Source organism: Nomascus leucogenys, chromosome 4 (genome assembly GCF_006542625.1).
Source record: "Nomascus leucogenys isolate Asia chromosome 4, Asia_NLE_v1, whole genome shotgun sequence".
Taxonomy (NCBI): Eukaryota; Metazoa; Chordata; class Mammalia; order Primates; family Hylobatidae; genus Nomascus; species Nomascus leucogenys.
The window spans coordinates 17,099,268-17,116,216 of NC_044384.1; positions in this window are offsets into that span (position 1 = coordinate 17,099,268).

A 16,949-nucleotide genomic window follows, 5' to 3' on the forward strand; every position below is an offset into this window, starting at 1 on the left:
GATTGCTTGAAGCCAGGAGTTTGAGACCAGCCTGGGTAATATAGCGAGATGCCAATCTCGACAAAAAATAAAAAGTTAGCCAAGCGTGGTGGTGCGTGCCTGTAGTCCCAGCTACTTAAGAGGCTGAGGCAAGATGATTGCTTGAGCTTGGGAGGTTAAGGCTGCAGTGAGCTGTGATCGTGCCACTGCATTCAGGCTGGGTGATAGAGTGAGACCCTGTCTTAAAAAAGAAAAGAAAGAGGCCGGGTGCGGTGGCTCATGCCGGTAATTCCAGCACTTTGGGAGGCCAAGGTGGGTGGATCACGAGGTTAAGAGTTCAAGACCAGCCTGGCCAAGATGAGGCTGGCCAAGATGGTGAAACCCCATCTCTAATAAAAATACAAAAATTAGCCAGGCGTGGTGGAGGGCACCTGTAATCCCAGCTACTCCAGAGGCTGAAGCAGAGAATTGCTTGAACCTGGGAGGCAGAGGTTGCAGTGAGCTGAGATCGCGCCACTGCACTCCAGCCTGGGGGACAGAGCGATACTCCGTCTCAAAAAAAAAAAAAAAAGAAAAGAAAAGAAAGAAAGAGGCCGGGCGCGGTGGCTCACGCTTGTAATCCCAGCACTTTGGGAGGCCGAGGCGGGTGGATCACGAGGTCAGGAGATCGAGACCATGGTGAAACCCCATCTCTACTAAAAATACAAAAAAAAAATTAGCCAGGCGTGGTGGCGGGCGCCTGTAGTCCCAGCTACTCAGAGAGGCTGAGGCAGGAGAATGGCGTGAACCCGGGAGGCAGAGGTTGCAGTGAGCTGAGATCGCGCCACTGCACTCCGGCCTGGGTGACAGAGTGAGACTCCGTCTCAAAAAAAAAAAAAAAGAAAGAAAAGAAAAGAAAGAAAGAAACAAAGTGAGAGAGATGACAAGTGGAGGCTATAATACCACTTTCTTATGCTGATGTTGAAAAGATAGCTTATATCTGTGAGCAAATAAACCTCCCAATACTGAACCCCCCTCACAGCAGCCTGGACTATGGCAGCCTCCCACCCTGGACCTGCCCTGCTCCAGCCCACCTCTGACTCCTGCCCTCTGATGGCAGGGTAGCTGTCAAAGAGGAAACCAGAGAGGGGCTGAGCCAACCATACCAGTTTGTTCTCTCTAAAGTTCCTGTCAGCTAAATCACTCCATCTTCTCTGAGCAGAGGTAGAGACACAGCCAGATGTAACATAAACAGAGCCACTTCCTCCTGAAAGAACTATTCGTTGTGGGAAATAAGTTACTTCCAAATCCTACCTACCCTGATGCCTTACCTCCCTTAGGAACTGTGGTCTTGAGTCCCTCACCATTGCACACCCAAACATCCTTGGCAGAGCTAATCTTTCATAGAGATGATAAAGTGTGTGTGCATGAGCAGGCATATATGTGTGCATGTATGTGAGGATGAACAAATGTACATATATGTACACATATATATCTGAGTTTGCGTGTGTATGTGTGTGAATGTGTATATAGGTTTGCCTGTGGTGCAAGTGTGTGCATTGTGAGTTTGCATATGAGCTTGTGAGTGTGCAAGTGTACATGAGTGTGTGCAAGGGCACAGGTGTAGGCATGCGGGTGTGGGTGTTCATGTGTGCCTAAATGTTCATGTACATAGATGTGCCTATAGTATAAGTAGGTGTGTGTGTAAATACCAAGCTTTGGAACCAGGCTTTCAGGTTCCATATTTGGGCGGATTCATTCCAAGAAACATTCCTTGAGTATCTATAATGACCACTGACTGTGGCAACCATAAGGAGGAGTATCACATTTCTCTGGATGCAAAAGGCTTATAAGCAAGTAGAAGAGACAGACACATAAACAACCCTATGCAATACAAGACAAAAGATATTAAATGCCATTGTTATAACACAAGAAGAAGAATTGTTCTGACTTGCTGAATGTTTGAGGTCAGCTTGAGAGGAGATAAGAGGTGACAGGAGAGCTGTTCAGGCACAGGAATAACATGAGCTCAGGCCCCAGTTAGAAATATAGGGCATGTTTAAGCAATGAGTCATTTGTTGTGCCAGGCACAGAAATTAACATGAAAGTTACAACATCAGATCAGATCAAGGATAACATCGGGCCATTCCTCACTATATTTCATAGGGCACATACTGATGAAGGACGGGGATGGCCAATTAGTGGGGAACTCGGACTATTGTACTAAGAAGTATGAACTTCCTTTCTTAAGGTGAAGGGAAGCCATTGTGTTAGAGTGGAGAAGGCAAAGGCAAGGGTGGGATAAGAATTTCAGGGTTAGGAAGCTATTGCATTGGTCTACATGAGAGATAATGAGGGGTCAAAGGGGTGACACATTTTACAGATACACTCAGTGGTTTTTTATTAGGCTGAAGGGAGGTTTTCCAAATCTGGTGAGTGGCCATTTAATGGCATCACTAACAGGGCTAATGAGGAAGTGGATGATGGGGTAAAGAAGTTGAACTTAAATTTGAACTACTGTGTCTCCCCTGATAATCACTCAGCGCTGTGCTTCGTGCACCCAACCCCCACACAGATGTTGACTTTTGGGAAATGCGTCCTCTTGCTGGCTAGGCATCAAAGAGTGAGTATTTCCCTTGTCACCATTGCCTCATCTTCCAGAGAAAACTCTTCACTTCTGGAGGAAGCCAATTTCTCTTTCATCTGGAACCTTTTATCTCTAATAACATTGTCTCTATAGTTTTAAGTCGACAAAGGTCTTGGTTTGAGTCCTCAGTTGGAGCCCTGAGGAAGCAGGTTCCAAGAACAAAGGAGAGATTGCTCTTTCTCTGGTCTTCTCTGCTCAAACAATAGCAAGCTACCTTCTGGACACTACAGTGGGCATGTCCAGTGGTGCATGACCTGACAGAGAGATGCAGGGACTCAAAACCACATTTGTTGTGTCAAGGTACATTTGTGAGTACAAGGAAGAGTCACGTTCCAGGAGAGGACAGGCTGCAGAGGAGCTTCAACCAATAGATGGGGCTCTGCTGGGGCCACGAAGATGTTGGCAGGGAAGCCTCGGAGTGCCACAGCAGCATAGAAGGCCTTGGGCTGCAGAATTCAGCAGGACTAGGGGCTAAATGTGTGATGAAGTTGGAAAGACAAACACAACAGCAATTGAAGTGGATTCCAAGAATAAAAAATGATTCGCCAGAAATATGCCAGGACACACGCAGCTAAAGCCAACAGCGTGGTGGATTCCCAAGATGGGGACCTGAGAATCCGAAGGGATCGAAAAATCAAACATAGCCAGGCACGGTGGCTCATGCCTGTAATCCCCACACTTTGGGAGGCCAAAGAGAGTAGATCACTTGCGCTCAGGAGTTCGAGGCCAGCCTGGGCAACATGGCAAGACCCCATCTCTACAAAACACAACAATTAGCCAGGTGTGGTGATGTATACGTGTAGTCACAGGTACTCAGGAGGCTAAGGTGGGAGGATCACTTGAGCCTGGGAGGTTGAGGCTGCAGTGAGTCATGATTACACTACTGCACTGGAACCTGGGTGACAGACTGAGACTTTGCCACAAAAATAATAATAATAAAACAGCAAAACCAAACATCAAATAATGCAAAGACACATGGGCTTGGGGCAATTCGCGGCTTTAAGGGGTGAGGTGCAATGTCAGAAAGAGGCGCAGGCACTGGGGTTCTTTAGACTGGAGAAGAGGTGGTAGCTGTTACCTAAATCATAAGCTCCTGGAAGGCAGAGAATATTGATCTGATGTCTTGATTAGTAGGTAATAAATGGATATTGGTTGATTGATTGCTTACTTAAGTAAGCCCTTCAAGGGGAGATTCTCTTAATCGCTACCTCATACCTCAGAATGGCTTTGATTTTCTCATTTCTCTTTTTTGCCCCTGGCAGCTGTTATTGCCTCAGCAAGCTAAAGCTGTTGCTATTTCAGCATCATTGCTAAGAAGGGCATTGAAGCATCTTTATGTCAGGCTGAGCTCACTCATCCAGATTAATTCCCTAGATGTCCAGCATAATTTCTGGTAAAGTCACCTTTTGGTCCGAACAAAAAGCAGATAACTCACTTTATCTGTGAGTTTTTTATCTTGTTGACAAACCAAAATTCTTATCCATTTCAAATTGCTAGCAGAAGAAATGTGGACATTGGAAGGGCACATTAAGCCTGCACTTTGCTCCTCGCTATCATGTGAATGCCTCAGTGTCCTGGCCATTTCTGATTCGGTTCTGGGGGGATTACAGAAACATCATGATTACTGTGCTCTCTAAGCCTCTCACTGGTTTTAAGGAGGTGGCTGATTTCCACTTTTATTTATAGAAACTTCGAGAATGATCTCCAAAGCTCAAGAAGAGTTCAAGAAGCTATTGAGAATCTTAGTGATTGAGAGGACATTTGAGTTCATCTAAACCAGGGGTCCCCAACCCCCAGGCCATGGACCAGTACTGGTCCGTGACCTGTAAGAAACGGGGCCACACAGGAGTGAGTGGTAAGCGAGCGAGCATGACCGCCTGAGCTCCGCCTCCTGTCAGATCAGCGGTGGCGTTAGATTCTCATAGGAGCGTGAACCCTATTGTGAACTGTGCATACGAAGGATCTAGATTGCATGCTCCTTATGAGGACCTAATGCCTGATGATCTGAGGTGGATCAGTTTCATCTGGAATCCATCACCCCCAACCACCACGTCCACGGAAAAATTACCTTCCACAAAACCGGTCCCTGGTACCAAAAGGGTTGGGGACTGCTGATCTGAACCCCTTCTGTGTCAGGGTGTGACTTGCCTAAGGTTCTTTGACTAAGTGGCATGTTGGTGCTTTGAACTGAGCAACTGAGAATCTACTGTGTCATGTCTTCTCATCGATGGAAGTACTTGCAGTGGATCCAGATATTTCAAATGAATGCAAAAAAGGGGGATTAAAAATGCAGTAAAAATGCAATGAAAACAAAAAATGTAAAAATAAGGAAAAGTCCTTTTTTTATTTTTATTTTTTGAGACAGAGTCTTGCTCTGTCACCCAGGCTGAAGTGGACTGGCACAATCACAGCTCACTGTAGCCTCAACCTCCTGGGCTCAAGCAATCCTCCCACCTCAGCCTCCTGAGGAGCTGGGACTACAGGCTCACGCCAACATGTCCAGCTAATTTTTTATTTTTTTCAAGACCAGCCTGGGCAACATGTGAAGACCCTATGTTGCCCAAGCTGATCTTGAACTCCTGAGTTCAAGCAACCTGTCTGCCTCGGCTTCCCAAAGTGCTGGGATTGCAGGCATGAGCCACCACGCCAGGCGTGAAAAAAGGTCTTAAGCAACAACAACAACAACATAATGCATAGAGCATTTGCTCTCTAGACCAGGTAATCATTCTGCTAAACATGTTGATGTGTCCAAAAGACAAAGCCTTCTCAAACTGTGGAAACATGTGTTTCCCAAAAGGTTCATTATATTCTTTCTTCCATGCAAAAACGACAAGCAGTTATCATCTTTTTCTGAGCAAATAATGACCACCCCCAGCACCCAACACTATGAAAATTCAGGTATATTAAGTTTAGCCCTTCATCTGTCTCAGTTTTTATCCCCTAAAACAAAGGAAAATTATAGGCACAGTGCTAACAATGGAAACGTGAGTTTTTTCCTCCTTTGGTCTTTTTGTTGCTAGGGTGTAAGTCCATGTGTGTTGTAAAACTCTCTCCCATCTGGCTGGTTTTTGAAACTTCTCTGGGTCGCAGTTCTTACAGTTGAGCAATTAATTCTAACACTTGGGAACTGCTGAAATGAAGGAGATTTCAGAGAGAATAGCTCATGACCTTATGCCTTTGTGTGTTTTACTGAGAACTGACCTCCTGTATTACTGGGAAAGAAAAATCTATTAAAATCTCTTGGGTGAATACTTCAGCAGGCTGATTTCATTTTGAAGTGAATCATTTGGTGCATTTTAGAAGGCATGATAAATGATGTCATCTCAAATATTAATATAAACCCTGGATAACATGCTTTTTACTCAGATTCAGAGTTTTATTACAATTGTAAGAATTCCATTAGGCCACACCTACACCATTTGAAGTCTGGTGAGATGCAAGGGTGGAGGAGCAACACTGCTTGGTACTGTCAAATCTCCAAAACTAGAAAGTATCTATGAATTAACCTGATAACAACAAAACCACACAAAGTTATGGGAGAAAAATTCTAAAAAAGGGTATAAAAGAACAACTAAGTAAACAGAGATATATATCATGTGTAATGGATGGGCAAACTTAGCACCAAATAGATGTTAACGCTCCCTAAATTAATGTCTAAGTCAATGCCATTTTAATCAAAATCTCAAGATGATCTGTAAATTGGAAAAATTAATTCTATAATGTATAAAGAAAAGGCAGGTACAATAAATATATCTTGGGACTTGTCATTCACTCGGCAGAAAAACAAATAGATTTAAGTAAAATTTAAAATTTAAATTTATTTTATTTATTTAGAGACAGAGTCTCGCTCTGTCACCCAAGCTGGAGTGCAGTGGCACGATCTCGGCTCACTGCAACCTCTGCCTCCCAGGTTCAAGCGATTCTCTTTCCTCAGCCTCCCAAGTAGGTGAGATTACAGGGGCCTGCCACCACATCTGGCTAATTTTTGTATTTTTAGTAGAGCCAGGTTTCGCCATGTTGGCCAGGCTGGTCTCGGACTCCTGACCTCAAGTGATCCACCCGCCTCGGCCTCCCAAAGTGCTGGGATTACAGGCATGAGCCACTGTGCCTGGCTGAAATTTATTTTACCAATATATGATAATGTATAATTATATTGATACATAACAAATATATTAATATTTACTGTTTATAAAGATTTAAATGATTTCAATGAATTAAAAATCACAATATAAAGAAAAAAGAAATGCCAAATAGTTTTAAGACTATAAAACTACTAATAAGAAATCTAGAACTATCTTTTTTTTTTTTTTTTTTTAAAGACAGAGTCTTGCTGTGTTGCCCAGGGTGGAATGCAGTGGTGTGATCATAGCTCACTGCAGCCTTGACCTCCTGGGCTCCAGTGATCCTTCTGCCACAGCCTCCCCAGTAGCTGGGACTACACACATGAGCCATCATGCCCAGTTAATTGCTTTTTTTAGAGACAGGGTCTCACTACGATGCCCAGAGTGGTCTTGAACTCCTGATGTCAAGTGATTCTCCCACCTCAGCCTCGCAAAGTGTTGGGATTAGTCATGAGCCACTGCACCCGGCTAGAAGAAACATCTTTATAAGCTTAGAGTGGCACAGTAGATTGAGAAAAGTAACAACTGCACTGGCAGCTTCTCCCAACAGGAGGTGGGGGCTTTTATTTGACTCCTTGAGTTTGGGCGTGGCCATGTGGCTTGTTTTGGTCCACTGGGCATTAACAAATGTGAAGAAGGAGAGGCTTGGAAAGCCCAGGTCCACCAGGCTTGCCCTCTCCCCCACTGGAATCCCGGAGCCACCATGTGCGGAACCCTGGGCTGCCCTGTTGGAGGATGAAAGGCCGTTTGGAGTAAGAGGCCCAGCCATCCCAGCTGGGGCCATGATGTGAGTGAGGCCCCCCAGATCATCCAGCCCATGAGGCCCCATTCAGAAGAAGCAATCAATCCCACAGCAATGAATCATTGTTGGCTTAAGCCGTTATGCTTTGGTGTGGTTTGTTACATAGCAAAAGCTAACTGATTCAAGCAGGGCACAAAAAGTGTAAATCTCAAAGGAAAAATTACTGGATTTAACAACATCAAAAGTAAACACCCTAGATGAAAGGTAACAGACAGGAGATGGGCTGGAAGAAAACATTTTACAGAACCAGGACCGAAGATTAAAATGTAAAAAATCTAAGGGACACTTGTAATTGCAAGAAAAAAGTTTTAAGTAGGCAAAAGCATGAATAAGAAATGCACCAGAAGTAAAACCAGAGTAGTTAATAAATATGTGAAGAGACTCTCAAACTCATTAGTAACCCAAAAAAAATAGAGATTATGTTAAAAATGAGATATTACCTTACAACAATTAGAATGGCAAGAAATAAAAAGTTGTATGATATCAAGTGCTGACAAGGACATGGGGAAATGAAACTCCTCATTACACTACAGATGGGCAGGAGTCACCTTCTATTGTCATTTGTGAAGGTCAGTTGGGAAGCATTTTGTGAAAACATGCACATACGTATACTCTCATGTGATCCAGCAGTACAGTTCCTGGGTGATATCCCAGAGAATCCTTCTGACAGATGCACAAAGAGATTTATGTGCGTTTGCAGTAGCATCATCTGCCAGCATAAGCCATCCTTTAGTGGGAGGGTGGGTAAGGAAAATGTGGTATATGCATAGGATGGGAAAACCATAAGGCAGCCAGAGCAGTAAATAAGATTTACTTCTACCAACATGGCTAGATCTCAAAAACACGTTGAATGGGCCAGGCGTGGTGGCTCACACCTGTAATCCCAGCACTCTGGGAGACCGAGGCCGGCGGATCACGAGGTCAGGAGATCGAGACCATCCTGGCCAACATAGTGAAACCCCATCTCTACTAAAAATACAAAAATTAGCCGGGCATGGTGGCGCATGCCTGTAATCCCAGCTACTTGGGAGGCAGAGGCAGGAGAATCCCTTGAACCAGGGAGCTGGAGGTTGCAGTGAGCCGAGATCGCGCCACAGCACTCTAGCCTGGCAACAGAGTGAGGCTCCATCTCAAAAAAAAAACCAAAAAAAAAAAAACACGTTGGATGAAGAAAATCAGTAGAATGAGATGTATAGCACAATGTCCACTGGTAAATTAAAGTCTATATTATATAGATGACGTTATGTATATGAAGATATGGAAGGTGAGTTGGAAGAACACACATTAAAACATAGGTACTGGCTAGATGCAGTGGTTCACACCTGTAATCCCAGCACTTTGGGAGGCTGAGGCAGGAGGATTGCTTGAAGGCAGGAGGATTACTTGAGGCCAGGAGTTCAAGACCAGCCTGGATGATATGGTGAGACTCCATCTCTAAAAAAAAATAAAAAAAATTAGCTGGGTGTGGTGGTATGTGCCTGTGGTCTGAGCTTCTCAGGAGGGGAAGGAGGAGGGTCACTTGAGCCCAGGAGGTTGAGGTTGCAGTGAGCTGTGATCACACCACTGCACTCCAGCCTGGGTGACAGAGCAAGACCCTGTCTCAAAAAAAAAAAAAAAAAAAAAAAAGAGAAGTAAAATAAAACCTGGGTACTCATGGGAAGAGAGGAAGATTGGGGATGGGTCATTAAAAGACTATAATGAAACCAAATCAGAACATGTGTTTCATCAGTGTACCTACTGCTTATGATGACTGCATGAGGTTTATGGATAGAGCTGTGATTTGGAAAACCAAGTAGAAAAAATAGAAACAAAAAGGAAGAGCCTCCTCTGTTTAAAAAGGATACAAAATAGAGTGACTTCCCCCCAGTTTTGGCAACATTCTGCTGGTGTCACTAATATCACTATTAATCTGTAACTCTAAATGGATACCCAGCGGAAACCAAAACAAGACAAAAGGCTTTGTTCTTCTTCTTAAAGGAAGAATCCATGTGGGGAAAAACCCCAGGTTTGTTGTTTAAATCACGTAATAAAAGGCATCATATTAAACCCTTTACTGGTTTCTACACTGCATCCTGCTCTATGGCCTTGCTGCTTTTTAACAACCACTTGTTTAAAGATAAAATCAGTATCTATGCAGGGCCTTATACATTATACCTCTTTTGAGCATAATTTATTTCGTCTACTTTATGTCCAAAGTTGAAACTAAAACTATTTTATATTCTTACCTGAAAAAAACCACTCATGCAAGAATCAAGATGTTGTTCTCTGAGTTAAGGGTTTTTCCTGGCCCCAGTCCTGTTACTTTGGTTACCACTGGCTAAGCTCTTTGTAGCCATTTGAATTTGTGAACACACAGAGTAACCCGGATGAGACTATGGGTGCAAGTGTGGTGGGCTGGGGTGGGAATTGTGTCAGCATCGGGGTAGACAGAAGTCAAGGAACTTCTGTGGGGAGCTGATCAAATCAGCCAGAGTTTACATTGCCCGCATCTGACCTCAGAATTGGTGGGCCAGGATCAGCGATGAGTAACAACTTAAGAATAGCACAGTGGAGGCCGGCCATGGTGGCTCAGGCCTGTAATCCCAGCACTTTGGAGGCTGAAGTGGGCGGATCACCTGAGGTTGGGAGTTCAAGACCAGCCTGACCAACATGGTGAAATCCTGTCTCTATTAAAAAAACAAAAATTAGCCAGACGTGGTGGCACATGCCTGTAATCCCAGCTACATGGGAGGCTGAGGCAGCAGAATTGCTTGAACCCAGGAGGCAGAGGTTGCAGTGAGCCGAGATCACATTACTGCGCGCCAGCCTGGGCAACAAGAGTGAAACTCAGTCTCAAAAAAAAAAAAGGATAGCGTAGTGGAAAGAGATGCTCAGGTTTGGTGTAGCAGGGGCTCAATTTCCAACAAAGGAAACTGTTTCTATGAAAGGCAAAAATCCCCAAAATAATGAGAACCCATCGCCAACCTCAAAGCCTATCGATTGGAAACAACTGTTCACCAGATGGCTCAGCTTGATTTCCCAGAATGTGAGACAATTCCATGAAGGAAAACAAGCTGATTTCAAAAATTAGAAATAACTCAATTAACTAGGATTTCCTTTTAGTTCGGTTTGCTTTGCTTTTTACTTTAATTACTCCATAAGGTCCAATTGCCGTAATGTAAGAATCCTAAATGAGTAAAGTTGGACGCCAAGTTAAATGCTAAGAAGACCTGGGGAGGAGCTGGGCTCACGCCTGTAATCACAGCATTTTGAGAGACCGAGCCCGGTGGATCATTTGATGTCAGGAGTTTGAGGCCAGCTGGCCGACATGGCAAAACCCTGTCTCTACTAAAAACACAAAAATTAGCCAGGCATGGTGGCGTGTGCCTGTAATCCCAGCTACTTGGGAGGCAGAGGCAGGAGAATCGCTTGAAGCTGGGAGGCGGAGGTTGCAGTGAGCCAAGATTGCATCATTGCACCCCAGCCTGGGCGACAGAACAAGACTCTGTCAAAAAAAAAAAAAATAAAGAAAAAAAAAAAACCTCAGGAAATCTCAGAATGATGAGTGGGAAGAAAAGTGGGGTGGGCTAGTCTGTTGGAACAGTAGGATTACAGGGAATTTTTATCCTTGTTTTAAATTTTTAATATTGCTGTTATTAAGTTGAGCAATAAATAATCACTTCTAAATGTAAGCATTCCTTAGGGAAAAACAAACAAACATGCTAACCTTTCCTCTCCATCACGCTGTGGGGAAGCTTCACTGCTTCCTTAAGGAGACTATAATCAAACCAGTTTTTTCTTGCTCATCATAAGGTTTGACTAGGGGCAAAAGAGGACAAGAAAAATAATTAGAGCCATAATTGGTGGGTAGATGGAAACAGAGTCCTAGGGTTGGAAGGAATCTTGGAAATATGTTTTGTCCATCCCCTCAGCTCTCAGGCCACACCTAAACTCTTAAAGCCCTCAGGAATTTACTGTGCTGAGGACCGCCAAGGACAATGCCTAATCTGTCTTAGAAACTCACTCTAGTGTCTAAGAATACTTACTGGCAGGAAATTCAACTTTGTGAGTAAATTCGGGCTCCACTCCCATCCATTTCCTCTGGCTCTGATTTCGGGTGGAGATGGGCCGCAGCTGGACACACATTCAAGGACACTCAGCAAACACACGTGAAGGTTGTTACCAAAATAGCCCCCTCCCGTCCCCACTTCAGCTTTCTCTGCTCTGGGTTAAATGATCCCAGAAATCTCTCCTGATCGGTTTCATTATCTGAACTTAGACCTATCTGTGCCTAATCTTTGACCAACAGTCCAGTAGGGGGTTCAACACCACTAGCTCTAGGGTGATCAACTGTCCCAGCTTGCCAGAGATTGCCCAGGTTGTGGAACTTTTAGTGCTAAAACCGGGAAAGCCCCAGGCAAAGTGTGATGAGTTGGCCTAGCCAGCAATCTCTGGGGAAAACAAATGCAACCACCGGAGGAATGGTCTTCATTGCTAAAATGCAATGTTTTAATTAATGAACGACGTGTCATGGATGTGGAGACAGAACCATCTGAAAAGCTGCTGTGGTTTGAACGTCCCTCCAAAACTCGTGTTGAGATATAAGTGCCATTGTAACAGTATGAAGAGGTGGAGCCTCTAGAGAGGTGATTAGATCATGAGAGCTCTGCCCTCATGAGTGGATTAATGCCGTTATTGAGGGAATGGTTAGTTATCACCTGAGTTGGTTTCTGATTAAAAGGATGAGTTTGGCTGGGTACGGTGCCTCACGCCTGTAGTCCCAGCACTTTGCGAGGCCAAGGCAGGAGGATCACTTGAGGTCAGGAGTTCAAGACCAGCCTGGCCAACATGGTGAAACCCCACCTCTACTAAAAATACAAAAATTAGCCAGATGTGGTGGCAAGCACCTGTAATCCCAGCTACTTGGGAGGCTGAGGCAGGAGAATTGCTCAAACCTGGGAAGCAGAGGTTGCAGTGAGCCAAGATTGTGCCACTGCACTCTAGCCTGGGCAACAGAATAAGACTCCATCTCAAAAAAAAAAAAAAAAAAAAAAAAGGATGAGTTTGGCCCAATTTGTTCTCTGTGTCTTGGGTGCTCACTTGTTCTTCTGCCATGTGATGATGAGAAAGAAGGCCCTTGCCAGATGCCAGCACCATGCTTTTGGACTTCCCAACTTCAGAAATGTGAGAATAAGTTTCATTTATTTATAAGTTACCCAATCTCCAGTATTTTATTTTACTAAAAACAAGTAACAGAAAACAGACTAGGAAAGGGCCACGTTTGCTGTCCTGTCCCAGCACAAACTCCTGCTGGGAGGGGATGAACACAGTGTCTGCTCCACTGCACACACCCTGTACCTGTCCCCCACCACTGTCACCTGGGTGCATGGGCACACTTGGGGATGCAGCACTTATGGCTTAAAAAAAAAAATCAGGTGCAAAACCAGAAACAAATCTAAAGTGTGTGAGGGGGAGGAGAAACAGGGCATGAAAAGGGGGGAAATGCCACAAACAAGAGAAAATAGCCTAACAGGCTGGAGCAAAAGCAAGAGAGAGAATACAGTTAGAAACATACCCAGTGAGAGGGAGAAATTGGTGAAGGAACAAAAAACATGAGAAGGAAGAACATGAGAGGCACAAAGAACACTCTGTGGTGATAAGAGAAGTAGAAGATACACCTGCCACAATCACACCCTTGGACCACCAGGCAGAATCACTGAGCCATTGCCCAGCCCACCCCTCTTGGTATTTTCTCACACCCTTTTGAATGGTTCCTGGACCCTTGGATTTCATGGTCCAGGAAGAAAAAATTAAAGACTAACATAAAGTTGCAAAGAACATGAAACTTAAAATATCTTCTACTATGATCATTACTTCCAAAAGCAAAGGACATTGTACATCCTCAGAGGAAAGAGCATTGCTTCCCAAGAAAGAAGACTGTCCTTGGCCACTGAATACCACCCTGCACACACAACATTCTCCTCACTTCTCACTTCTCCCCTTTGCCAAGGAATGCTGACAACTTTGTCACAGACTGGTGCCAGGTCTTACCCTAGCATTTGGGAGGCACTGGTTTAGGGAACCTGAGAGTTTAGCCATGCAATTCTGTAGAAAAATGGTGGAAAGCTAACATTTGTCGAGCACTGACCATTTCCTGACCCTGTGCACAGTCATTATCTCATAAAATCACCTCAATAATGCAGTTCTAAAGTAAGGAAACTGAGGCTCAGAGATGTTGAGAATCAAGCCCATAGTCAAGTGGTAGAGGAAGGTTTTAATCCAAGTCACTTGACTTCACGGCCAACCTTTTTTTATTTTTATTTTTTACTTTTTTGAAAAAAGTCTCATTCTGTCACCCAGGCTGGAGTGCAGTGGCAAGATCTCGGCTCCCTGCAACCTCCACCTCCCAGGTTCAAGCAGTTCTCATGCTTCAGCCTCCCAAGTAGCTGGATTTACAGATGTGCACTACCATACCTGGCTGATTTTTGTATTATTAATAGAGACAGGCTGGTCTCAAACTCCTGGCCTCCAGTGATCCGCCTCCCTCAGCTTCCCTAACTGCTGGGATTACAGGTGTGAGCCACCGTGCCCGGCCTCCAAACCTTTTTTAAATTAAAATTTTTGGAGACAGGATTTTGCTCTGTTGCAAAGCCTGGAGTGCAGTGGCATGATCACAGCTCACTGTAGCCTCTAAATCCTGGGCTCAAGCAATCCTCGCCTCAGCCTCCCGAGTAGTCAGGACTACAGGCCTGTGCCACCATGCTCAGTAATTTTTTTAATTTGTAGAGACAGGGTCTCTCTGTGTTGCCCAGGCTGGCCTCGAACTCCTGGCTTCAACTGATTCTCCCCACTTAGCCTCCTAAAGTGCTGGGATTACAGGTGTGAGCCATCACATCAGGCCCAAGGCAAACCTTTTAAACCATGATGCTGCACATTACAAACCTGCTTCTTCACAGAAGGAGCCTCCTGGATTTTCTAAACAGAGTGAAAGGGTTTCATAAACTCTACATCCATTTTTTTTTGTTTTTTGTTTTTGTTTTGAGACACGGTCTCATTCTGTTGCCCAGGCTACAGTGTGGTGGTGTGATCATAGCTCACCGCAGCCTTGACTTCCTCGGGTTCCGGTGCTTCTGCCATCTGAGTAGCTGGGTCTACAGGCACATGCCACCAGGCCCGACTAACTTTTGTATTTTTTGTAGAGATAGGGCTTTGTCATGCTGCCCAGGCTGGTCTCAAACTCCTGGGCTCAAGCAATCCTCCTGCCTCGGCCTCCCAGGGTGCTGGGATTACCAGCGCGAGCCACCTCGCCCGGCCCCTCTACATCAGTTTTGGGTATGCCGCCTACTTAAAAAATGCAAGCATCTGACTAAGACAATCTTTCCTGAATCAGAAATGCTTAAGAGATTTGAACCCCGTGATGGCTGTGTCCCTTCTGGCCTCGTCCCCAGCTGGGTTCACTGCTGGCTCTGACGCCTCTGTCCTGGCACAGTGTCAGCTCCCCACTTTATATCCAGGGTGGGGGCCTGTTCTCTCAAGCTGCTATTCCTATCTGTGTTTGTTCAGAGGCTTCCTTCCTGGCTCTCTTTCTACTTTAAGATCTTCCCTTTTCAGCAACCTTTGCCTTGATGTCTAATTCCAACTGTAACTTAAAATCAGAACCACAGAAAGATATGATCAGGTTGAAGTTGATTTCTATTTTTTTTTTTCTTTTTTGAGACAGAGTTTCGTTCTTGTTGCCCAGGCTGGAGTGCAGTGGCGCCATCTTGGCTCACTGCAACCTCCACCTCCCGAGTTCAAGCGATTCTCCTGCCTCAGCCTCCCAAGTAACTGGGATTACAGGCATGTGCCACCTCGCCCAGTTAATGTTGTATTTTTACAAACCAGTCTGGCCAATATGGTGAAACCCTGCCTCTACTAAAAATATAAAAATTAGACATGGTTTCTCCATGTTGGTCAGGCTGGACTCAAACTCCTGACGTCAGGTGAACCACCCGCCTCGGCCTCCCAAAGTGCAGGGATTACAGGCGTGAGCCATCACACCCAGCCTAGAAGTTGATTTCTTATTTTTCTTTATTGGAGACTTGGTTCCCGTAGGACAAATCTGTGGAAAAAAGTTGAAGCCTCTTAAATCATTCACAGAAGATTAAGTGACTGGCAAACGACACATTCGGCTTTCCTCCTATTGAAACCAAGGTCTTATTAGTGTATTAATATTGTATCTATTCACCACTTGCTAATTCTGTTTTACTAGCAATCTAATAGTGAGGGAAGCTTCCACTTACGACTCTTTTATAAGCTTGAGGGACACAGAGTCCCTAATAGTTTAATGTGCTGTTATGTAGATGTGAACATCAGAATGATGGTTAGGAGGGAATTTGAAATGTTCCCCCAGCATCATTCCAGACAGATGAGAAGCCATCCTTTAAAAATTCTCCAGAGAAGAATCTTCCACAATCAACTATTTTAGCTCATCCCAGTGTTTAATAATCCTTATTGCCAAGAATACTTTTTTCCTTTAATGCAATCCTTTCTGCTGTAGTTTAAATCCATTTCTTACAGGCACTGTTCGTGGAGTTGAAGACACCATCATCCATGTTAGTTTTTAATGTAGACCTCTTATCTGCAGAAGAAAATTCTTTAATCTTTTCTCACTTTCCAACCCTTAGAAACTAAACTTTCAGCCGGGCATGGTGGCTCACACCTGTAATCCCAGCACTTTGGGAGGCTGAGGTGGGTGGATCACCTGAGGTCAGGAATTCGAGACCAGCCTGGCCAACATGGTGAAACCCCGTCTCTACTAAAAATAAAAAAAAAAAAAAAAAAAAAAAGCTGGGCATGGTGGTGGGTACCTGTAATCCCAGCTACTCAGGAGGCTGAAGCAGGAGAATCACTTGAACCTGGCAGGTGGAGGTTGCAGCGTGCCAAGATTGTGCCATTGCACTCCAGCCTGGGCGACAAGAGCAAAACTCCAACTCAAAACAAAAACAAAAACAAAAACAACTAACCTTTCCATCTTCTTTTGTACAGCCCAAGAATTTAGAAAGGACATCAAATATATCTGGTTTAGTAATTCTCAGATCAGGTGCTTTGGAATCACCTGAGAATCGATGCAATGAGAGAGTCGCCCTCCCCAGGTATGCCCCAGCTGAACCTTTGTGAGTGCCACTCCAGAATGGATTTGAACAATCCCGGGTGATCCTGATATTGATGTTGTTTAGACAGTCATCGGGAACCCTTGACCCAGTCTAGTTTGTTTTTAGATTTCCTTATGACCTGCAAACAGACGACCTCCCACAACAGCCCACTCACTACATCCCCAAGAACAGTTTGCTCATGGCCACGGCCCTTCCAATGGGAGAAAGTGGCCCCTCTTCCTAAGCCAAAATTTGCCTCCTTGAAGTTTCTTTTTCTTTTTCTTTTTTGAGACGGAGTCTCGCTCTGT